We start from the raw sequence: 24,358 nt of genomic DNA, 5'->3' as shown, positions 1-24,358 counted from the left end.
CTGCTTTATAATTCATGCCACATAATATATAACTTTGCTGTTAAAAAAAAAAAAAGAAAGAAAAAAAAGGCCCTGCCAACATACTAACAAGGCCACATTCTTGAAAATTAAATGAACCCGAAAGATTTTTTAGCAATCAATTAACCATTAAATAAGGCTTAAGGGACATTAGACACTGAGAGTGACAGTATTTATGGCTTTGATGTGGTCATGAAATCTCATTCTTTGCTTCTCCACAATTCACACCATTTCAAATCCCCATAATTGATACTGATGCAACATTTCAGTCAATAGCTATAAAAGGGAATGAGGAGCACGAAATGGCTCTAGGGCATTTAATGAGTAAATACTATCCCACTGAGCTTCGTATTTCAGAATTTTTTGCTAATCAGTATTGTTTTAACTGAGAGTTGAAGCGTTTGAGGCATGTCAACAGGTTTGGGGATTGGCAAACAATAGAATGATAGAAAAGATAATGGAAAAAATGTGTTCTAATGTGGTGCAGAGAATTAAAACTATTAAAATGCCCTTCCCAGTTATTGCTTCAATGCCAAGGTAACCAATCAACTAAAACTGCTGCTGTAAGATTAATAGACATTCTGAAAGGTATGAAATGCAGTGTAAATTTAGTTCTGTAAATTTATCAAGACAACAGAAGCATAGATAAATAGTGAGAGGGAGAAACAGACACCTAGGTACCGAGTTTTTACTGGGCATATCCTACTTCAGGAGGCAGAAAAAGGAAACAAGGGTAGCAGGAAAAGCATGTTATGTTCACTGGATTTTGAGCATCCTATTAGTAGTTCTGGTTTAATTAACATCTTCTTGTTTTTAACTGGTAATTTTATTTTAGAAGTCAAGTCTAGGAAATGTTGGGACACAGGCCTTGACTCCTTTCATAGCGTGAAAAGGGGATCTGCCATCATAAGACTGCTCAGCTGTTTTTATGCTGGCTTTTGTATTTGGAATTGTGTGTTATAATGTATAGACTATGTATTGATTTCAGAACTGAGGAACAGAAACTGCACAAGATATCAATAGGAAGGAATTATCAAATCACAAATTACTTCTGTTGGGTTATGAAACTCAGTTAAAGAAACACCAAGGCAAAAAAACACATTCTGGAATGAGAAACACAAGTCCAAAATACAAGGACCTCCTCACGAGACAAGTTACTGACTTAAGTTTACAGGTTTTAGCCACCAAAAAGACAAGCTGAACTCCCCAGTGAGACCTAATTCAGAAAAAATTACTTTACTGGCCAAGTGACAGCAGCTGTGCAGAGCTAATCCCAAAGCAGGGTGTGCTTATATCAGAAACACATGATGATTTTGACTGTTTTCTGACTTTCCTTACTGCCTTTCCTCCAGCAGATGAGAGGAGAATTGAACTGAAACATCCAGCAATGATTCATAACAGGACTGATGCTTCACCCTTTTCAGCAAGGTTCCAGGTATGAAGTATTATTTTCAGATTTATGTGACTCTGGAGCAGAATTTGCATTGCTTGGTTTACAAAGAGGTGGAATTTTGGTTTGAAAATGGACAAAATCTGGTGCTCAATCCTAAGGAATTGAGGCAATTCTTTATTTCATCTGTTCAGGGGTATATACTAATGTATTTTGTGGGGTTTTATTTGTATTGACTGTCATGTTCCTCAGTTACTGGGGCCTGTGCTTCTGCAGAACACTTAGAATTTAACAGCGGGGGAGTGGAAGAAGGGGAACATCTTGTACAGCATAAGGACAGTTTAATTTTCCACAGCTAAAAATGATAAAAACTCCCAGTGGAGTTGAGCTGCATTTTTCTTTTAAACAACAAAAAATAAGCTCTTCTCAATAGGTTCTACAAAGTCCATATCCAAACTTTCGCTTTCAGTTTTAGCAGCAGGTTGCATTAGAAATACTTAAATAAGGAATGAAGGAGAGATTTGCACGCAAATATTGATGTCAGTGCAATGGCAGAGATGATCAGGTACAATCTCGTTGTTGCTAATTCCAGTCAGAGTAGCTGGGGGTCTGGGCTGAATGAAGCTGGGCTTTCCACAGATGAACCTTCTCTGTAATAGCACTGTGAATTAGGGAACCGTTTTCTAGTTTAATTATGTTGACCATTGACAAATATTCATTTTCTTTCTGACCGTGTCACTCCATCTTTCACTTTTCCCCCTAACCCTGTGTATTTATTCCTTTCCTATAGCTCTGGAATATTTCTTCCCTTGTACATCCAGTATTTGCTCTGTTAATTCTTCCTTTTTTCTCTTTCTTTGAAGACCTACTGCTGTGTTGAACAATATTCCTACAACCCTGTCTTCAACTCTCATCCTCCTCTTAGATTTCTAGACTGTGCTGCTGAACATGCTGATACTTGAGTCTTGTACAATGCTAAGAATATCAGTATTTAATAAATATCAGTATGTGAAATGCACAGTTGCTATAAGAGAAATAAATAGCTCAGGAAAAAATCAAGATACTGCTCCTCTGCCACAGCCACTGGCTGCACTGACTGTGAAATGTAACTAATAACTAAATTGTCGGTTTTGGTGTGTGCTAAAGAAACCAAGCAATGTCACACACGCAGATGTTTACTTTCCATTATCCTGGCAACCCCCAGTATATATATCCTTGTGGTGCAATGTAAACTCCTTTCAAGATGACATTTAAGAGGAATTTAATCTGCGTAGAGCACTAACAAACTGAAGCACAGCGGATTTATTCATTTAAGAGAATTATTCATTTAATTTTCACCATTTAGTATCTATATTCATTTACCATTCATTTATTCCCTTCATTTTTATTCATTTATTCATTTATCAAATATTCATTTTAATGGTTTTCATTATCACTATAGTAACTGTAGGGACAGATTTGCAATAATTTTATTCCTTAAATAGGTTTATTCTTGGAAAAACCTACAGAACAGGGTAAGGCCACTTGCTCTGTCAGGTTCATTCCCTTTTCTCAGAAGTGTTTGTCTCTTTACTCCCCTTGTTTCCTTACAGCTCTCCCTACCTTCTCTTAAATTCCTTTCTATGTTTTATGACAGCAGCTTAGTTCAGTGATATTAGACCAAATGCTTGACTGATGTGAAGTACTGAAATCTGAGTGTGCTATTCAGTGCTTTGGACACAGATTTAGTCTGCTTGTTTCTCCATATATTTTTCTATTCTTTTCCCTGTATGATGGCTTTTCTTCGAAAATTCACCGCTTATTCCCTTTTAATGCCAGTTCTATTTCTATGTAAATGAGTCCCCTGCAAGCCAGGAAACAATGACCTTCTAAGCAACAAGTGTTTTGAACTGCAGCAGAAGAAAGTCTAAACCTCTGAAAATATTGGGTTCTGTGTATTGATTTCCATTGGAGCATTGAGAATTCAGGTCTTTGTTGGTTTTTTTGGCTTTTTTGGTTTTTTTAAGTCTTTTTTTTTTCTCTAATGTGAAAACAGTGGATGAGTAATATCTTTCAACACTACTGAGCATCAGATTGTGCTTTTGATGAAAACAAGGACTGGACCATCTGAAACCTTTCATATAAGACCAGTGCTTTTGAGTTGGAATTCTAGTTCTTTTGTTACAGCTGTGTAGACTGATAAGTACTTACTCAGTTGAGTCCTTGAAGTGCGTTACCAGTCACCTAAAAGGATATCTTCTTATGTGTAGTGAAACTTTATGCTGGCGAGCAGGATATTCACAGATGGACCCAGGCTTGTTCTTGGTGAAGAATTGTAGTTGTTTGTGGTTTTTAACTTTCCAACTTCAGTGAGCCCTAATATCCTAGAAAACATATCTGTGGCTACCTTAGTGCTTCCTTGCATCACAATTTCAAACCAGTGACAGTCTTCTCTATCTAAACCTTTTCTTCTTTAATCAGACACTGCATTTGAAACTTAAACTCAATTGTCTTTAGACAACTCTAAATTCAAGCCATTCCCATCATGCAATCTTTCACAGCATATCTGTGCTCTGAGTTGTCAAAAACTTTGGTGCTGTGTTGACAACAGAAACACAACTGAAATACTTCCTGAATGGTTGGTTGTATATATATTTAACACTTGCAATTTTTTATTATTACTGTTTATATCACCAGAATAGAAAAAAATCCCCTATGCTTATAGGAAGCATCATGAACTGAGTATTCCCTACAATTCTATATCAAGTAAACCAAACTCCTTCAGATATTTACATTCAGAAGGTTATCTTTGTTGCCAGAAGAGCTAGAAGTAATTTTCTTTACAATGCGATCTTAGTTTGTGGAGTATGTTGTGACTCTGCAGCAAAAACTCTTCATCCCCCAACCTGAGGCTGGAACTCTAATTTTGAGAACCATTGCTCTGGAGGCTTTTTATCAGCTCCAAAAATGTCTTATCTCTGGTTGCTTTTAGCTGCATAATAAGAGGTCATTTGAAATAGGTAATGTCTTCTTAAGGGTTTATAATCTAAAGCCCACAGTTGTCAATGAACATTCATTTATTTCAGGGACTCTGAATCCAGGTATTAATTCATATTATGTGGTGTTGGCTTAGTAAATTCAGTAGTATTAAGATATGAGGAAATGGACTGCCTATTAAAGCTAGACAGAAATATTCTGGTGGCATTTAGGTTATCAGATAAAGCCTTGGAATTCCTGTGAATCTAAATATTTTTCAGCAGTCTGCCTCTTTAATTAACCTCTGCCTGAGAAAGCAATCCTCTTTCCAGCTCACTTGTCCAGCTCCTCCCAGCTCCTGAGAATTCTTGTAGCTCTGGAGAGGAAGTCCCAGGGCTTTTGGAGGGCTGCAGTTCCATCTGTGGGGTTACAGCCTGCAGGGGCCTTGGGCCCTCCTCTTCCTGAGGCTGATTTCTCTGATGGTGAACCTGGAAGATTAGGCCCAGACACAGTATAAAACATCATTAATATAAATGTTTATTCTTCTTTACACTCAAAATAATTTTCATCAAAATATTAGAACTTCCTAAACAAAAGTTGGTTTTTTTTACATCAGTCAATGAAACTTGCTTAAAAGAAAAATAATCAAGGTGTACATTCAATTAAGAGGAGACACAGTTTGTACTTTCTTTCATCTCATCTTCTCGTGCAGCGTTTGAACGAGTTTTATATTTGAGAGGGTTTCACTCCCTTCCCCCTCAGCAGAGACTGAAGTCAGTGGGAAGAGATCTGATGTGTGCTTTACTCCTCTGGTGTGTGCATGTATGTTTTTTCATTAAATCTGAACATTAACCTTATGGCCTTTAGGCACAATACTTTCTGAAAAACTTAGGCGTGCTGCTTATTGCTTGCTTTCCAACTTCAGATCCTCTTGCAAACACTACAGGGACCTCATTAAATTCTGCAGCTGTATTACCCTCCTTCTTTATTAACTTCCTTCAAATATCCTGCCGTGGTCTAATGTCTTCTCTTGTCAGCTTCACTCCACTTTATACACCTGAAGGAGACTTTATTGTTCTTATTTCCTTGCTCTGAAAACTTCATTCATAGCCAGTTTTGACTCCTCAGGATAATTTTTTTTAGCTCATCCCTCCATTGTATCAGCCTTTGTAGTCACTTGATAATGTTCTGTGCTTTATAGGCATGACATGCATTTTTTAATCATTATTTTAATTTCCTGATTTAAATCTAAATAGGGCAAGAAGAACAGCAGAAACATAGATGATCTTGTAATCTTTTCCTTCATCTTAAAAAAGAGGGAGAACTTACAATAACATGAAAAAATAGTCTCAAAACCTGGAAAAACCTTAGCTTTATTTTTAGGAAGCTGTTAGTCCAGTGAGTAAACAGGCGGCTATAAAAGGCAGTCCAATTCACTGGTGTATCCTAAAAGTTGGAGCCACAGCCACTCACTGCCTCTTGAGTCTGGCCACAACGGCTTTGTATGGATTCTCCCAATTCCTGCTTCCACTCCAGGCTCTTCTGACCTCCATGGCAAACACTCATATTCCAAGGAAGATGGAACATGCTTTTGTAAGGGAACTCCACCTATTATATCCTGTCTTACCCTCATATTGGCCTGTCTACAGAGACAAATTTCATCCTTAATTTTTTTTACCAGTTTCAAGAGACTTAGTTTTATACACTTCACTGACCATTACTTTGTCACATTATTTCCAGTCTCTTATTGTTAGAGATTGAACTTTTTGGGTCCCAACTCTGTGTCACTCTCAGCAATAAATGAACATACAAACACATTTCAGTAAAATTAAGGATACTGGAAAAATGAATATGAAACTCCTCTTCATGAAAACTTGGAAATTATATAGACAGGAAAATTATTTCAAGAAAACAATATAGTAAAGAAATGTAGCAATTATTCCATGCAGTATTAGCTCAAATCAGCATTTTAAAGAAGTCTATATGTCTGCTTCCAAGTACTTATGATGCTCAGTGCAATCTTTTAAACAAAGTCAACTAGGCAAGACTAATGCCAAATCAATTACAGTCACTAATGTCTCATACAACTACAGAGCAAAAATATTCTGAGTTGAATGTAGCATTCATTACAAACAGCAATACATTCATAATCTGAGCTTCTCAAATTAAGTAGTCTGGTGGAGTACAAGGGAGAATTTACCATGTGTTAGGACTTTCCAGGACAAGTGCTCCCAAATTTTTCTTATGGTTCTAGTCTTAAGGTTCATTTTTTCATGGTTGCTAATGTTTCTGCCATGCTGAAATGGAACTTGGGTCGTTGCTGTATTTTACAGGAAGTTGAATATTCAGTGTCTTACTGGTCTAACAGCTCTTCATTCTGATCACTTAAAAACTGTTCCTGTTGATTTCAGAATGTTTTTTGAATAAATCAGAATTAATAATGGGATGCAGAACTCAGTTTCTCAAATGATTCATGGGGGTTTATTAGGAAAAAATAGATTCAAACCTGGCAAAATTACTCCTGCCTACAGGGACATATCACTGTGATTATATTTGTCCAGGCTGATAAGAGATCAAAGGAAACCCTTTGCTCTAGCATTTCCTTAGATCAATTTATGGGGCAATTCCAGCTGCCCTGTATTGTATTTTACCACCCCAGTATCCTCAGTAGTCCGAGAAGCAATGATGGTACCAACTCCATGTTCCTTGCATCTGTATCTAAGCTTTAAACGTTAAAATTTGATCATATAGTCATGAGATCAATCAAGACCACCTAATTCCAAACTCTTCCCGTGGGCAGGCACACCTTCCCCTATCCCAGGTTGCTCCAAGCCCCATCCAACCTGGCCTTGGACACTTCCAGGGATGGGGCAGCCACAGCTTCTCTGGACAGGCTGTGCCATTTTAAAAGGCAGAAGATGTGTCTTTGTTACTATTTCTATCAGTTGGGTTCTCTGGGAATTTGATTCTCATTTTGGCTGCTTATGCTGGTTAGTTCTCACTGACCACACGATGTGCCCCATCCTGGCTGTGTGAACTCAAAGTCAGGCCAAGAGCTGTGCAGGCAGGAAACCTGCAAAACACACAAGACTTTTCATCTGTACTGTGTGCTTGCAGCCGTGTGCTTTCTTGTCACAGCACTGCTCAGACAGGGATATGTACACGTGGAATTCAGGTCCAGCAGCACTATGGATGCATGACTTGGAAAGCACTCACAGAAATCAGACTGAAAACTTGTTTTCTTCAGAGTTGGTTGCTTGCTTGTTTACAGGGGGTAAGCACAAAGGATGAGCACCGCAGATGGCTTCAGGCAAGGGCAGACCTAAAGGAGAGGCCGAGTCTGGGGCCATCTGGTGTGCCAGCTCCCAGGAAAAATCAGTGACTTGGAGTGTAAGGCCAAGTCAGTGACACCTACTAGAAACTGCTGCTGCTGAGGAGCGTTTTGCTCAATTTGCTACTATATATTCCTGCTGTAATTGATTATAGAGAATGAAAAGAACTACTAAACCCACCTCTTATGGTACAAAAGAAAATGTTTAGGTCTTTTTCATGGCTGTAAAGAATGAGAATAGAAAGCAGAATTAACATTTGTTTTTAAAAACTCATCTTTACTCTCCCAGGATCCTGGGAAAACACCTGCTCAGTATCCTAGAAATCCCAAAAGATGTCCTACAGAACTTACATCCTTTTCAGCTGTGGGTCCCAGGAAGTTTATTTCATATCAGAAAAATTATGTTGTTTAAGGAATAGTTGAAAATTTTTAGAACAGCTTAATTGTTTAAAAAAACCCTAAAAGTGTTGGTGGGAAGGGGGGAGGTAACATTTCAACACCTTTTTACTAAGCTTGAACTAGAGCTCCATTATTTGCACCTATGATTATTTTGCTGTTTGTTAGTTCTGCTGTGGTTTACTTGGGGTTTTCCTGTATAAATAACTCCGAGTAAATGTGCACCACAACATAAGCTTTGGGATGTGTGTTTATTTATAAGCTCTTAGAAGTTATAAAATATACTTTGAGTTACTTCTGTGTGTGTTTACTCTACTGTAAGGCTAAAGGTCTGTAGCCCTCTGCCCTCGTGTCCCTGGCATGAAGGTTGGTTTGGGTGACCTCAATCTGTCAGCTCCATCTCAGAGAACGTGTGAGAGTGTGTTTAACTCATCCCCTGGCATTCCACAGCGTGGAAGTTCTGGGCTCTCCAACAGCCTGTCAGGAATTCAGCCGATGAGACGTGTGAATCTCAGAAAGAGAGAAATGTTGGGCAAAACATTTTGTGTTTAGTGAGAGGCATTTCCTGACAAAACTCTGCTGTGTTGAAATGTTTTCCATTCTAGTTCTGCTTCTTAAAAAACTAAATTTGCAACCAAATGCTGCATAGTAAATTTGCTAGTTGTCTATACAGATTCCGCCCATTATCATGATAGTAGTTCTCTTTTATGCCAGTGTAAATAAATAATAGTGTTTCTGAAGTCAAGGAAATTAAACATCTTGTTTTATCAATGCAAGTGAAAAAAAAAAAAAAAAAAAGAATCAAGCCCTGTATTTGTTTTATTCCCGGCTTTGCTTTCAGCAAAATTTTAGATGTGGTAAATACCATAAAAAAAAAAAACCAAAACAAAACCCCATGTTCTAACATTTCCAACATGCGAGACAGCACCAAAATATAGATTTCTTAGTTTCTTTGTATCTTAGTGTGTATATAGAATTAGTACAGAGCTCCAGAAAGATATGAAAGAGCCCTACACAGGGAGCAAGAGCACGGTGCCAGGCAATTAGTGTTGTACTGTGCTATTTGCTGTGCCCTATTTTCACAGACAATTTCTGCCACCAAAAAATGCACATGAAAGTTCAGAAATTTCAAGACTCCCTGTGGTGCTCTAAGTTGTTTTTTCTTCTTCTGTTGTTTTTGGTGCTCTTATTTTCTTCTAACCAGTGCTGGCGTAAATTACTTATTTTCCTAAAGGGGGATTTCATTCTGTGAGAGGAATTTCTTTGAATTTCAACATGACCTTACTAAAGAAGGTGATACCTGCTCCCATTTTCAGTTTCTCAAAGGTATAGCTCATCCAGGGGGCAAGACCTCTTGTTCTCCAGGCACCCAGAGATAGGGTATTTGGGACAGTTAAAAACAGAAGGTAAACAAAAAATTCTCGCCGTATTGTAAAAAACGGCCCTAGATTTCTATGTGTAAATGTAGTTTTATATCTTTAATATAAGAATTAATAAATGTCACAAATAAGTAGTAAAATATAAGGCCAAGCATGCAATATTATTATTGCATAATTATTATTACATATGTAATACATATATAATTATTATTACAATATGTAATAATATTACATACTTCCTCTTATAAGATTTCTCTCTTCTGGAAAATAACACATGGATTAGGGGGAAAAATAAGATGGAATTTCAGCCACTGATGCTGTGTTTTTCTCCTCCTAGTCACAACAGTAAATACAGTTCCCTGAAATCTCATCACATCTGGCACTGAACACGTTCCAAGGCTCCCGTGTCAAAGACCAGAGTGCAATCTTGCACATAGATCTACTGAGATCTATGTACAGAGTACAACTGAGTTTATGGAAAAATTTATAGCAGCTTTAAAGTAAGTGCCTCCTTTACAAGTGCTCTGGAGTGCTATTCTCTGTTCTGGAGGTACAGTCAGAAATCTGTCAGGTGTCCAAGGCCTGGGCATAGGGCTGGGTTGGGTACAGTCACTAACAGCATTTAGGTCCAAGGTTATCCTAAGTACTGGACCACCACATGATAGATCTGCAATAATTGAACAGTAATTGAAAATCCCTCTCCTCTACAGCTTCACCCCTCAAAGCAGAACCATAAGAAAATGTTGGGAATGAAGTAAGCTCAGTAACCCCAGCTGTCATCCACAGAAATGTCTTTACACCTAAGCAGTCATTCCTGCATTGCTGACAAACTTGTTTTCCATTTTAGCTTTGATTTAAAAGTAAAATATGTCGGGTTTTTGGTTTTTTTTTTTTTTTTACATTTTGGCCATTGTAGTAAATTCTGTACTCCTAGATGTTGGCTTGTGACTGGAGCAATTTAATCCCTGAATGTCCCCTTTTAGTTCTTGTCTTTGCCTGAAGGTGAAGATTTCATTATGGTACATGTTCATGCTGAACTATGTGTTAACCCAGCTCCTCCTGCCCAGTGTGTTACATAAATAAGGTAAGACTTACACTCTCCCAAATCCTTTATCAGGTGACAGCACAAGTCCTTTGACAATCCTTTTCTAGCTTGTGGTAATAGGTTAGGTTTTATGATGAATCCACTCAGGAGTTTGCCAGTGGCTTTGAGGGGAAGGACAAGGTATGAATACAGAAAAGATGGGAGGTTTTGTGGCAGCATTCATTAGATGGGCCTTCCATAAAATTCAGCGCCAAAGAGGCTCAGTGGAGGGCCAAGAGCTGCTGCCACTGTGTCCAGGTTGGAGATGGCAGCACCTCCTTCAGGGATAATACACATCCCACCCCTACTGTCAGGACAGGACAGTCCAGAAACTGTGCTGGGAATCAGTTGAAGTCAACACAGCTGTGCCAAGTACCACATCTGAAGGCTTTTGTCTATATTAAAATAAAATCTGCTTTTCAGGTCTGCAGCATTATTCTTCCAAAATCTCTTTTTTGCAAGCTACTGATGGGGAAAAGTCATATTCATTTAGAGAGGAAACTTCCCAGTAGAACTTCGAAATGTCTTTAAGAACACCATGTTATCAAAACCATGTTTTCATGTTCTAACCAAGACTTGGCTCAACTTCACCTAGCTGAGGGTGATACTTTTGTTGTTGCCTGGCGATTGGCAACCCCCAAAAATGTAGCAAATAAGCACCTAGTCAGGAGTCCAGAATGAGCAAGATTCACAGCAGCTTTTCTCCAGTAGTAAAAATCTTGCTACTAAAATATGGTGTACTGATAGTTGTGTTTTTGTCTTGTTTTTTTTTTTGGTAGATCTTTAAGTTATCATGAAAGTGCTCACAGCATAGTAATAAGGCCCAAGACAGATACAGAGAAATACAAGAAAAATGTGTATGTTTGTATATGCCTTAAATGAGCTCAAATATCCTTTTATCATCCTGATATCCCTTATATCATCCTGCTAATGTGCTGGCAAGGCATGCAGATGTGCCTCAGTACTTAAACAAATTATTGTATCACAAGATAATTTGATTTTAGAATGAGCAAAAGCCTACACAGATATGCAAATCCTCTGCTGTTACAGTGGGGAGATCTAGCCATATTTCTTGCTTTCCCAAAACTTCACCTTTAAGGAGTTTTCTTGAGCCACAAGTGGAAGGGAGATTAGGAGATCAGCAGTCCTCCAGGAGGAGTGCTGGTTATCCTTCCTAAATTTTAGACAATGATGTTCACACATGACAAAGTGGGACCATTCCCTGCCTGGGTGCCAAACTGCACCTCTTTAACCAGCTTGCAAGATTAGTTGATGATAAACTCTTCATTCGTTTACTGTGAGGTCAAATTTCTCCCATGCCACAGTGGTGGGAGTGTTTCAGTTCCTTAGTACACGCTCCAAACTGCATCTTAAATTAACGTAAAAATTATCCATTTCTTTCCAGCCTTTATACAAGCACCTAAATGAAAACAGTATTAAGCAATTCATTAATGGCTTTTGCTCTTTGCTGTGTGCACTAATAACCAACTGCTCCAGTGGCACAGAAGGAGGTACTTTTGGGACATTTTTTACAGGGGTTTATAGAAGAGTGGGGAATTTTTTGTAACTATTTTCAGCAGAAAAGCAATACTTTTTCATGAATATTGCATTGCTCTGAAAGTATTCTAGAAATAGCCTTGCATGACTAATTGCTTTTTTTTTTTTTTTTTTTTTTTTTTTTAAGCTTAGGAAGGTGTTCAGGGCATAGAATGGGAGGAATTTTGATTTTTTTTGAGGTATGATCCAAAGAGATTTCGATATCCTATTTGGTCTGAGAACATTTTTCGTTCTGAAGTTGTTCACTACCACTGTCATAGATGATTAATTAAACTGGAGCTGCAGAAATAGTAACAATTAGTACCAACAGTGCTGTGCACCTAAGTACATTGCAAACATACATTTTATCTTACCTTTTACCCATTAAATGGTTCCCTTTCTCAGATAAGCACTGCTAATCTAATGACTTGCTAGATCACACAGTGAATCAGAGGGAGAGCTGTGGAAACAAGTTTAAGGGCATGAAGCTACAAATACTCTTGACTATGAGTAACTTTACTCTTGGGAGTATTTCAATTAACTCCAGGAGGGATTATGTAGGGTAATAAGCTCTGAACTTCATGGAAAGTGTTCTCAGGACTGGTCCCCAAGCATATTCAATTGCAGTCTTCACATAAAATCACATAAATCTGTAGTCAGGGACTTTTAATAAACATATTTTATGCCATAAATTACTTTCTGAGGAGGATTTTTAGAGGTATAATTTTACAGCATTGACCTCCAATAGACTCATAAAATTCTATCATGTTAAATGTATATTTAATGGCTTCAAACATTTTATAGTAGTGATCCAGTGGGCCTGGAGGACTTTAGTACTGCAACAACCTATTGCATCAATGGATATTTAGAGAGGTTTAAAAAATGCAGATTATTGACTTTATTATTGATGCAGAGGAGCCACTATATCTTATCAGGCAATTAAATACCCTTTCATAAAGTGCTTATTGCATGGGGACTGAATTTATGGAAATGATGAAACTTAATGGCTTCACAGGAATTGTTACATCTGGTCTGAAACTCTTTTTAGGATATTAATATTTATTTTCACATTCATGGTTGTAGTAATGAGAAATTAAGGAATTTTGTAGTAAATTACAAATGTAAGTATGTAGATATAGAGGTTGCTATATTAATTTAAGTAAATCCTAAAGACAAATGTACTTGCATCATTTCTTTCCTGCCTTTAAAGTTACACAGTTAAACCAGCCCAATGAAAAGAGATGGCTGTACTTTGATAGCTTGTGTAAATCCAGAATGTGCCAGGTCAAAATTTACAATTTTAATTTTCATTTCTACATCTGATTTAAGAACACTTACCCACACTTTATCTCTTTCCACTAGGGCTATAATTTTGCACAGATTATTCTGACATATATTTGATAGCTAATGAAGGATTTTAGATGTATCCACATACAATATGGCATTGGACCTGGAAATTGCTCTGCTGTTTTCACTTGAGTTCCTCTGCAAATTCAGTCCTAAATTCAGCCTTCCAGTGAGCTTCCTCTGGCTGGCAGATTTTTCAGTATTAAGTGTGTGTATTGTCCAGACAGGTTCCCAGAGATTTAATTTATTTTTTTCAAGCACCCAGATTTTCAGAGTTATTTGACGTTGGACACAAAGGAGTAGAAAATATGAGCAGTGCACCACAAGAATGCTGGATTTTTGCAGAGTTTTTGTTTCCTGCTTAGGGTAGCATATCATCCTTCTGGAAATGAAGCTGCACCTTTGTCAAAAATTGCCACATCATTAAACCCCTCTTTTTGGCACTCTCAGGTCTGAATCCACCCAAAGAGGTGTCTCTTGGTCATCTATTTTAATTTTACTGTAGCTCCATTTAGTCTTTGCTCTGTCATCTCCTCTTACTTGGCAAAAAAGGCAAATTCAAGGAAGGTCATGTTGCTCTAGCCTGTGTAGTCCCTGGGGAGAGAAAATCTTCCAATTGACTATGTGGATGTAGAATTTAAATAAAAATGTTTGTGGATTTTCTTGGTTTTACAATCTCAAAACTGGCTTTTGCCTTTGAGATTGGCAAAATTCAACTGCAAGATTTCTTTGTGCTGCCAATAACACAGTGTTGCCCCTACTTGAGTAAAGTTTTTTTAAATACCCTCACGTTAATAAAGCCAGGTTTACCTATGTTACAGGTTTACCTGGGTTATCAAATAGCCCAGAGTTTTTTGTAACCTTTTAGAATCCCCAAATCTATATATTATGCCTAATGTATAGATTATGCCTAAAGTATATGCTGAAACATAGGTGTTTGTATACATCTTGGTAGATTTGGGGTAGAACCAGAAAAAAAAATCACTAAACAGGGACAGTGCTTCCTAAGCCACTTATTTAAGGCAGTGCTTAAGATCACAGTTAACTTTAGGAATCTCTTTAGTTTCCATTCAAGTCAAGGATGAGACTTAACCTGAAGAATCTTTTCTACTAAAAGGTTTCTCTGAATAATGTCCTTTCTAGTGTAATAATTAAAACAGAAAATTTTAAAAATTCTTTTTTCATCTTTGAATCGCTTTCTTACTGCAGGGCTATGTATATATGATAGTAAAAATGCTATCGCTTAAAAGAGGTAATTTCTCTGTTGTTTCTGTGAAGAAGCTTTATAGACTATTACAAAATTATTTAAGGTCTTTGAAATGTTTGTTTTTGACACTTTTGTTTTCATGTGGTTTTGGGGTTTTTTTCATAAAAAATGTGCTAATTCTGTAAAATAAGTTCTTTTGTAGAAGGAGACTGTAGAAAAGTCCCTGAAGTGCTTCACTTTGAGGAGCTTTGTTCATCAAGGTAGAGGGCTTTGTGAGCCACAGGCATTATAATTATATGTTTTTTCTCTTTTTTAAATCAGTGGCAAAACTCTTGTAGGCTGCAGAGGCAGCAAGAGTGAAAGGAACTGCTGTGCTTTGGTTTATTGTTCCATTTTCTGATTAACATCTTAAACTGCATTTCGATCATGCAGCTTCCACTGTCAGAGAATGCCTGATGGTCTTTCGTTGATCTTCTGAGAGAACAACAGCTCATCTTGATGCTCAGCCAAGGCATCTATCATTTAGCTGTCCCTCTCAGTTACTGTGTGAGAATGCAGCACAGGCCTGGCTCAGAGTGTCCTCACTCCATCTGGTGACCTGTCAGAAGAGTTCTTAGACTTCTTTCCTTTCACCACACAGCTACGAATTTTTTTTCTGCACAAAATGTATTTTTAACATTAAGTGTTGAATAAATTTAACAGGTCAGACTCCAAGTAAGGTTACTATCATTCAAAAAGTTACTCTGCACCAGTTTGGCCACAGTGGCTGCCCAGAAGAGGTATTCTTAGCCTGCAGAAAGTATTGTGTCATTTAACTGTCCCAGAGGTCAATGATAGAAAATAAAAAATACATCATGTTCCCTAACATTTGTTGCAATGAGAAGTATGAACAAGTGCTGAAGTCTAGCTAACATATATCAATTTGACTATGGAATTGAGCCATCTTGGCATTTATTTCTTTTAATTTTCCTAAACAGATGGTTTTTATTCCCACCATGCAATTTTTTTCTCACCACTGTTTTTTTTTCTGAGCACTCTCATCTAGCTTTCATTAGCTTTTGTTCTCCACATATTATTCAGGCAAGTGTGCTGCACACAATCTAGGATTGCAATTAAACAGGAGCAGGAGTGGGGTAAATGAATGGCAGGTCTGTACTTGTGCTTCTGCCAGAGATAATGGTGGATAGGTGCAAGGGTCCATTCTTTCTGCTACATGCTATGACTCTGTTATGTGTAGGTATTAAACAGAGAGGACCAATATTTCTGTTTCCTTCCCCTTTCACTTCTGCCTCGTACCTGTGTCACACGACATCATCAGTCACACAAAGGCCGTGTCATGTGCTTAGTTGTTGCTGCCAGAAATAATATGAAATCCGGCCTGGCTGACATGTAAAAAGCAGAGCCTTCTTTATAGCAGGCCAATAAAAGTCACCAACAAAAAAAGCCTGTGGATTTTTAATGGGGAAAAAGTACTAATGAATAGGCATTAATTGAAAACTAGGGCAAGAAAGACAGAGAAGAGGTAAGACAAATCAATTTCTATACTTATAAGCCTGAGTTGACAATAAACAAACAGCAATAGCAGCAAGATGCATTGGACCAAAATAATCACAGGTGCAAATGGTGGGAAATTAGGTGTGAATAAATTAGTTAACAAAGGTCTACTAAATAAATCCATGACTGAACACGAGTGGAGTGACTGTACAAAAGTACAAAAGAATTTAAGATTTTTGCCCTGCCTCTGGTAGGAGATATGATGATTGACTGTGGGAGCATAAAGAAACAAAAACCATGGTGGCTCTTTCCTTGGGCAGTGTAGGCTCTGCCCCTGTGTTAATTTTATAATCTTCTGTAGAACTGGGGAGCCTCAGTTCCCTCTTGTGCTAAGCACAGATGGTGCTCATGCCAGCTCCACGTTCAGCAGATGGACACGTGTGCATGAAAGGTGATGCAGAGGAGACAGTTTGTTCTCAGTAACCTTGCTGTCAGGTGACTTCATTTGTGATGTGAGTGGGGAGAATTTACAGAGTCACTCTGTGCTTCAGGTCTCCTTTTTACAATGATAACTTATTTTCCCTCGTGTTGAAAGCCATATTCAGGAACTGTACTTCAGTGTTTTCTTGCCTTAACTTCCTGAAGAGCCCTAAATACTTTGTTGGCTATTCCCAAAAAATTAGAGGCAGACACTGGGCAACTCATGGCTGAACATGGAAGAGGATATTTATGGAAGACTTATAAGGTCATTTACGAAATCTTTGTTGCTGTTCTGTTTTCTGACATATAAAAATTGGTTAGTATTACCCAGATAATGAACAACTTGTGCTGTTCTTGCTTTAAGCACTGCTGCTTATTTAACCTGCACTGTCTGGTGTCCCAGTGTGCACACACCAGGACACCTTGGAGGGAAGGATGCCGTGCCTTTGTGATTGCTGCAGAGCAGCCAGCATTCATTTCAGTTCAGAATTTTTCAACCTGAAATTACAATCATATTCCTGCTCTCCACTGGCATCAACAAAACCCATTAACTGTAATATCAGGACTGATTTTTTCTTATTAGGCATTTATTAAGAGCTAAGTATCTTGATAAAGCAGAATATTCTGCAACTTGACAGCAGAAGTGAAGCATTCTGGAGAGTGCTCCTATAATCCATCCTCCTTCCTGGTGGTGATGAATGTGCACCATGAAGAGATTAGATAATTTGCTTCACTTGAGTAATAAAATGCTCTGTGCACTTTCTCAGTAGTCAGATTGTTGATTCTGATCAAGTGGAGGACTTGGCTGATCTTGGGATTCAGCTGATAAGAAAATGGAAATATTTGAAACTCAGAATTGACTGCCAACTACATAGCTTCATACATTCATCTATAATGGTTAAAATATTGTATGTTCTTAAATTTATTGCTGCTCTTTACAATAAAGAGCTGTCCCTGAATTTAAATAGTTGAATTGATTTTTTTCTCTAAATTTCCTAAAGCTCAGGAGCTCTTCTATCAGAGTAACTATTCCTGGGCTCACACTTGAGGCTAAGGCACAGGCATGGGACAATGCTATGCCATACTCAGAGCATTGTCTTTGCACTGCTGTGAAACCTACAGATTCCAGCTGATGTATCTGGGAAGAGTTAACAAATGAAAAAGTCACAGATGCAAATTTCAAGTGCATATAAGCAAATATTTTTCTAGAATAGTTAATATGTTTTTTTTCTGATCTGAATCTATTTGAGAATTCAGGTTGAATCCTATTTAATTAAAATCTAACTAATTATGCTGCTTGTTTCGTAGGATGGAATTTACACTCCCATTTCCCAGAAGTCCCAAATTGCTAAATGAATCTGCAATATCATATTCTAGGTACAGCTTTTTCTCTTTCGGATGAACCTGTCTTACTTTGTGTAATGGAGTGAGCTGCTGCATCAGAAACTAGGAATCTTATTTTCTGCCTTGGTAGCAAGGAGTCTTTATAGTTATTCAATCTTCCCTCCTCTTTGTGACTATCATGCTTAGTGGAATATTTTCTACAGGAAGAATTGAGACTGACCCCAGTGTGTCTGCAGTAACTGAGATATGTTACAGCATAATGGTTAGGGGCATGCACATACAAAAGAGGTCTTGTGAATTTGTATCCTCTCAGGAAAAGGAATGCTCTCAAAAACTATTCTGGAATTTATTGTGTAGTTTAGAAAAAAAAATAAAAAGTAGCCTTAAAAGCCTCAGTTATTTTCAGGTAAAATACAGACCTAAGCATTAACTACTGCAATTACTACCTAGCGTAGTTCCCATTCACTTCATACACAAACTAATGTCTTCAGGTTTCTTTTCCCTTTATTCTGTGTGGTTGCTGAGAGTAGAAGGGAATAATAAGCCTTTGATTCAACGCAGTTTGCACACATGTGCTTCCATACAGAGCTGTTACTTTAGCATTTTCCTCTTCTAGGTACTTGCTGTATTGTAAAATAAGCAAAGTCCAAAACTATATGCCTGTCCTTTATGCATTGCCCAGAAGGACACAGAGTGATCAATGTATGGATTAAACAGCACTATCAATTAATCTTTAAGTTTGGAATGACTTGGCAAAGGTTTTCTGTATTATTCAAGACAGAATATGTGGCCCTGCAGTTTTCTTAAAGGAATTCTATACATTTTTAAACATTCATGCAGCAATTTACTAATCCATGTCTGTGCTTTGCTGTAAATACCTGGAAACTGCATTTCTGAGTTATGGTCAGGTGACCTGGGTATGATCAGATGGTGCCAAAGGTGCCAGGTCTGCAATCATTGGGGTTTAGTTAGTTCAAGAGGATGCTTGTCTCGATACAATTTAATTATACATGGGAAACATGTATACAGTAGAGTGCATTGGTAAGATGATAGTGTTACGATGGAAAAAATGTTTTGCTTTATTCTGAAATCTATTCCATAAGACAGTTGGCATGAATTTGGTTTAAAATGGCTATAAAAGTTCTGGAGGCTCAATTCTCCTTAAACCAGTGGAGTTGGGGAGGGGGAATACAATATAATATGTCAGGAAAATAGCAGGCATCATTTGTCTGTCTTAGCAAGGAGAAAAGTTGCTGAGATTTGCATTTAAGGATGAGAAACTCCTTTCAAAACTTTTCTTTACAATACTGCAGTTTGGGAAATACATAACAATGAAAGCATGTTTACTTTGTGTGGAATTCATGACATGATGAGGGTAATAAGACCCTCCAAGGCAATAATTGCTTCACTGTAGGGTGCTTCTGCATCTCAAATTGCTCAGCATCTGGGTTTTAAATCGTTTGTGTTCCTGGTGGGTAAAGCTGCCAGCTAAACAGGCAGGCAGACAAGTAGCATTTTTAAATTTACACAGCATGATCATGGCATGTGTGCATTTAAGGCTGAGCTTATTTTCATCAGGAACTGTGATCTACACCATAGAGACAGACACCAAATAGATTCTGTATGATACAATCTTAATAAATTCTTTTCATTCACAAGGAAGCCATTCGGCTTATGCTACAGATGGGCTTTGGGTATTTTCAGCAGACTGTCCAGCAGGAAGGCTTTTTCTTCTGAGCTCAGAAAAAGTGCAATAAATCCCACAACTTATCTGTGCTGTGCTGAGCAGGTGACTGTCACTAAATGCCATGCTGAAGATCATGTTATAAGCAGGAAGAGGCTTTGCTGTATTCCCAGAGAATTATGATCTTAACATGTAAAGCAGACTTCAGCTTGGGAAGAAGTGAGGCCATTCTGCCTGTGAGAATCACTGAAACTGATCCTGTGTTTCATTTTTACTGGGGGAGGGCTGGACTCTGGTGACAAATATTCTGCCTTTACCGTGCGGGTTCTGAATGGTTCCATGGAGAACATTCTTCCACCCCTTAGCCTAACGAACACTGAGGATGTCCTGGTGCATATGGGGCATAGTTGTTTTGGTTTTGATTTTTGAAAATCCTGCTTGTGAGAAGAGCACCCTGAGGCGGCTGTTTGGTGGTGGCTGGAAGTCCAACTTGAAACAGCAGATCTGCACCTTAACTATCTGAATTACTGAAGTGTGGGCAGCAGTGAGACTTGCACTGTCCTTGCTCTGTCCATCTCAAATTATGGTTTAACACCTTGTGTTCATGTGTTTACATCCCCAACTCCCAATGTTGGTGTTTTGGGCAGGTTTTCAAATCCTGCTCTTGCCTATGTTCATCATGTCCCTGTGCTAGGACAGGTTCTGTCTGTGTGCTGCTGTCTGTGCAGGCTGTAGGTCTCAGATGCAATGCCAATCTAACTGTCCTGTAACTGTGGCTTTGGAGAGACCCAGGCAAGGCTGTGACTTGCCTGACATTTCTTTTTGGTTCCAGTGGCAGCTGCTTTGAGTTTTTCTTCTATTTTTTTTTTCTTCTTCCTTTTTTTTCCTTTTTTTTCCCCCCTAGGTTATTTTTAACTCGGACCAATTCCCTGATCTGATTCACTTTACAGTCACACAAATACTTGTACTGGCACAACAGAGGGAGCAGCAAGAATTAGCAGAAGGAGCAGTGACTGCACACAGCAGCCCTTGTACAAGAAGAAAAACACCTTAAAGTCCTCTCTACTGTGTCCATTTGAAGTGCCCTCATTTGATGTCTGTTACAGGTGCTTTTTTTGTTGTTTTTGTTGTGGATTTTCCTCTGTTGCTACACAGGTGTTTCCCCCCTACAACAAGTTGTTTCAAATCTGCCTGTACTCATCTGCCATCTTGTTAGTTGTCTGCTGACAACTGAAGCACTTGGGAAAGAAGCAAAAGTCTCTGTGAACTTCTAAGCCATGTTAGCAGGCAACTGAAAATTAGCAGTAAGATAAAACATTACCTGATCTTCAAAAGGCAAAAAGAGTAATCATTTTCTTGTTAACCACACAATTCTGGCTTGAAAGCTGACAGTCACACATGCAGAGTGGTTGGGGATACCCACTGCACAAGGGGCTTTTCCCCTCTGCAGTCAGGGAAAGAGGTTTGCCAAGCCAGCCTATGCCAGTGCTTGATGCTTCCATGCTTCTGTGGTATCTACAAGGTGGTGTGAATCAGCATTACCTGATGATCTTGAATGTGTTAATTATGATTGTGGTCTGTGGTTTGGCTCTTTGCTCACAAGTTTCTATTTTTTTTCCTTTTTTCCATGAAGAGAGATTGAATCACTTGGAAGGTGATTCTGCTCTAATGTGATTCTGCTGTCTAATGTGATACTTCTCCATGTCAGTAGTCATCCTTGATATGAACTTTTTAATTAACATGAAATCATCCTTTTTTAATTTTTATCCTCAGTTTTGGGAAAGGGGAGAAGTTAGTCATAAGAAATGAAAATGTTTTATGTTCGCTAGATTTCAGAAAAAGATTCAGAGCTAGGTCTTGACTCTTCTTGAGCCAGTAGCACCTTCAGTCATCTTTTATACCACTACAAAGTGAACACGATCCTGCCTTTCTTCTTCTCTCATTTGAGAGTGATACAATGAAGTGGAAGATGTACATGTACCAAACCTTATGACAAAACACCCCAGTAAAACACAGATTTCCTGAAAACTTCAGGATTTCTGTTGCTTTTCGTTGCCTTGTGCTTTGGTAATATTTGGGTTCTGGGTGGAATGGAGGTTGCTTGGTAGCTGTGAGATAAGAAAAAAAATAATTATGCTAATGATAATAATGATGATAGTAATAATTTTAATGAAAAGAAGAGAGAGAAGTAACATCTGACAGTTGTTCAACATTCCCTGACCAATACCCAGCCCAGTCCTGAGCAGTGGTCAAGCCTCTGGCCAACTCCCCCCTTGTTTATACACTGGTGTTCTGTGGTATGGAGTGTCCCTTTGGCCAGTTCCAGTCAGCTGTCCTGGCCGTGCTCCTCAAAGTCTTCTTGTCCACCTGCTCACTGTCAGAGTATGGGAAACTGAAAAGTCATTCACTTGGGGTAAGCATTTCTAGGAAGAAAATTTACTTTATCCCAGCCAGATTCAGGACACATCTGAACTGTGCTCGGAACTCTGCAGCTAGGTAGGGTTCTTGGAAACAGCTGTAAGAGTGGGGAGAGCACTCAGATCCTCTCTCTGTGCCAGCCTAGAGCAGAGAAGTTTTTGTTTCTGGAGCATGGAGAAGCCTTTCTGATACTTCATGTGCATTAATGTGCTCACCAGGAGAGCACAAATCAGTGCTCTAGGAGGTATTTTACTTACCCTTTGGCACAAAATGATAACTTTCAGCAAAGGGGACTTTTTTTCAGCCAGATCCATCAGATTACAGACGTGAACCTGAAGGCAGAGGAGATTGAGTTCTATAAGGTATATGCTACACAAAAGAGTGCTACAGTTTCCACCAGTTTAGGAAAGTGTCTAGAGACTTACTTTATTCTGCTTTTACCCATATAGGTCTAAGGCAATTAATCAATAAGCAAGGAGACAGGGTGAAAACATATGGTCTTTGATATTTAATAAATGGATTAACAGAGTCCATTGCTTAATATTCAGCCTCTGCCTTAGGAGTATAAATTAATAAGCATTACGTTCATTTTAATGAGGAATTTTCCCTTTTAAAACCTGAATGAATTATCAAAAAGAGCTCTGGCAGAATTTCAAAGACATTTTCTGACCTTCTAGTATTCTGGCCTGCATGAATTTTTAACAAGATGCTATATATCTGGAAGGCCTATTAGAATTTGTCTGCAGGAAATCTATCTGCCCTGCAGCCCATCACCCCCTTTTTTTCTCTTTTCTTTCTTTTTTTTTTTTTTTTTTCTTTTTTTTTTTCTCTTTTGGATAATCAGACAACTGAAGCAGAAAAAGGAGAAGTATCTATAATAGCAAGGGACTGTTTAATTTATGCAAATGAATTTTTTTAAAAAAGTCCTTATTCAAGTTAATAAAACTCCACACGTGGTTTTTAAATATTAATAGTGGCTGGCAAAAATCCTTTATTTATAGTGTTATTTTCATTTGTATTCCTTTTTGAATAGTATCAACAATGTAAAGTGTTACAAGATCTGTTTGAAAATGCATATTTTAAAGTTCATAACATGCATAACTTACAATTAAATGCACATGGCTATGCTTTTCTTGTTTGTTGGTTTCTATCCCAGAAAACCTTTAAGAACTCTTTCTGGCATCTAAGACTGTTTAGAAAATAAATGTAATAGACCAAAGCAGATGTTCTAAGTATTTGTAGATTCATTTTCACTATAGTGCAGGAAGCTTATTGTCATTACTTGCTTTATTTTTTTTTTTTTAAGGGTTGTTCTGTGACATTTTGAAAATGCAGAATGTTGTGTTTCATAAAAGGTTTTAGTTATCTGTGCAAATTTTTACTGATGATGTTTTGTATTCTAAAGACCACTACAGAAAAATACTGTATCTGTTAATGAAAACTGAAGGGTTTCACTTCTTGACATCACAGTATTGGCTGGTCCTGCAGATGGGGCAGTCTGTTGGTGGGTTCTCTCTCTGAATTGCTGGAGCAGACTCCATGCTTCAGCTCACTTCTAACTTCTACTCAGTGCCATGAATTGGACACCTCCTCCTGGAACTACCTGGGGTTTTCATCTTGCCCACCTGGAAGCTGCAGAATAGAAAATACGTGGAAACAACCCTTGCTTCCAGACATGATTAATGTGCTCCATGATCCCCACAGGGATCAGTGCCCATGTGAACCAGGGGAGAAACAACTATTAGGTTTTAGCAAACAGATTATTAGAAAGTGGTTGTCTTTATCTTGTTAATAATGCCAGGAACCACTAATAGGATTTCCATGTCACTATTTCTTTTATTCCACTAGTTTCAAGGGAAAGTTCCTGTCTGAGTTAATCCTTTTTCACAAAATACCTCCCCAGGATAAATAAATAAAACAGGAACTGTTGCAGTCAGTGGAATTGCACATCAGTTGGACCTGTGCCACTGAGAGTCACTGAACATCAAACTGTGAAATTCAGAGGCTGGTTCACACATTCAAATGCTAACTGGTCTCTTGAGTCTGGAGTTCACTGACATTCCCTGCCCTGGCTCCTGATTAGGGCCACACAAGAGTAGAAAATGATGCTGAAACACATGGCTTAATAAAAGCTGGTTAATTATTTGCTCATATTACTTTGTCAGGACAGCTTAGCCCTAGAACCAATTCTTCTGTGGCTGATTTTCAGCAGGCAGCAATGAGCTGACACAGTATCATCTTTCTTTGATAGGACAAAGGGTAAAGGTTTAAACTGAAGGTGATTCCATTTAGGTT

General features: G+C 38.2%; 1 long non-coding RNA gene across 5 annotated transcripts in view; it reads left to right on the top strand.

Moving 5' to 3' along the window:
* Positions 1-1,273: 1,273 nt before the first annotated feature.
* LOC125330870 overlaps positions 1,274-24,358 on the top strand; it is a 121,866-nt gene continuing 98,781 nt past the window's right edge. For all 5 annotated transcript variants that reach the window (XR_007205733.1, XR_007205737.1, XR_007205735.1 and 2 more), the window contains exon 1: positions 1,274-1,453. This is a non-coding gene — a long non-coding RNA (uncharacterized LOC125330870). The remainder of the gene's footprint in view (positions 1,454-24,358) is intronic.

This window comes from Corvus hawaiiensis, chromosome 10, assembly GCF_020740725.1.
Source record: "Corvus hawaiiensis isolate bCorHaw1 chromosome 10, bCorHaw1.pri.cur, whole genome shotgun sequence".
In the NCBI taxonomy this organism is placed as follows: domain Eukaryota; kingdom Metazoa; phylum Chordata; class Aves; order Passeriformes; family Corvidae; genus Corvus; species Corvus hawaiiensis.
Note: the sequence above shows the minus strand (reverse complement) of the source record. Positions and strands in the feature narration are given on the sequence as shown.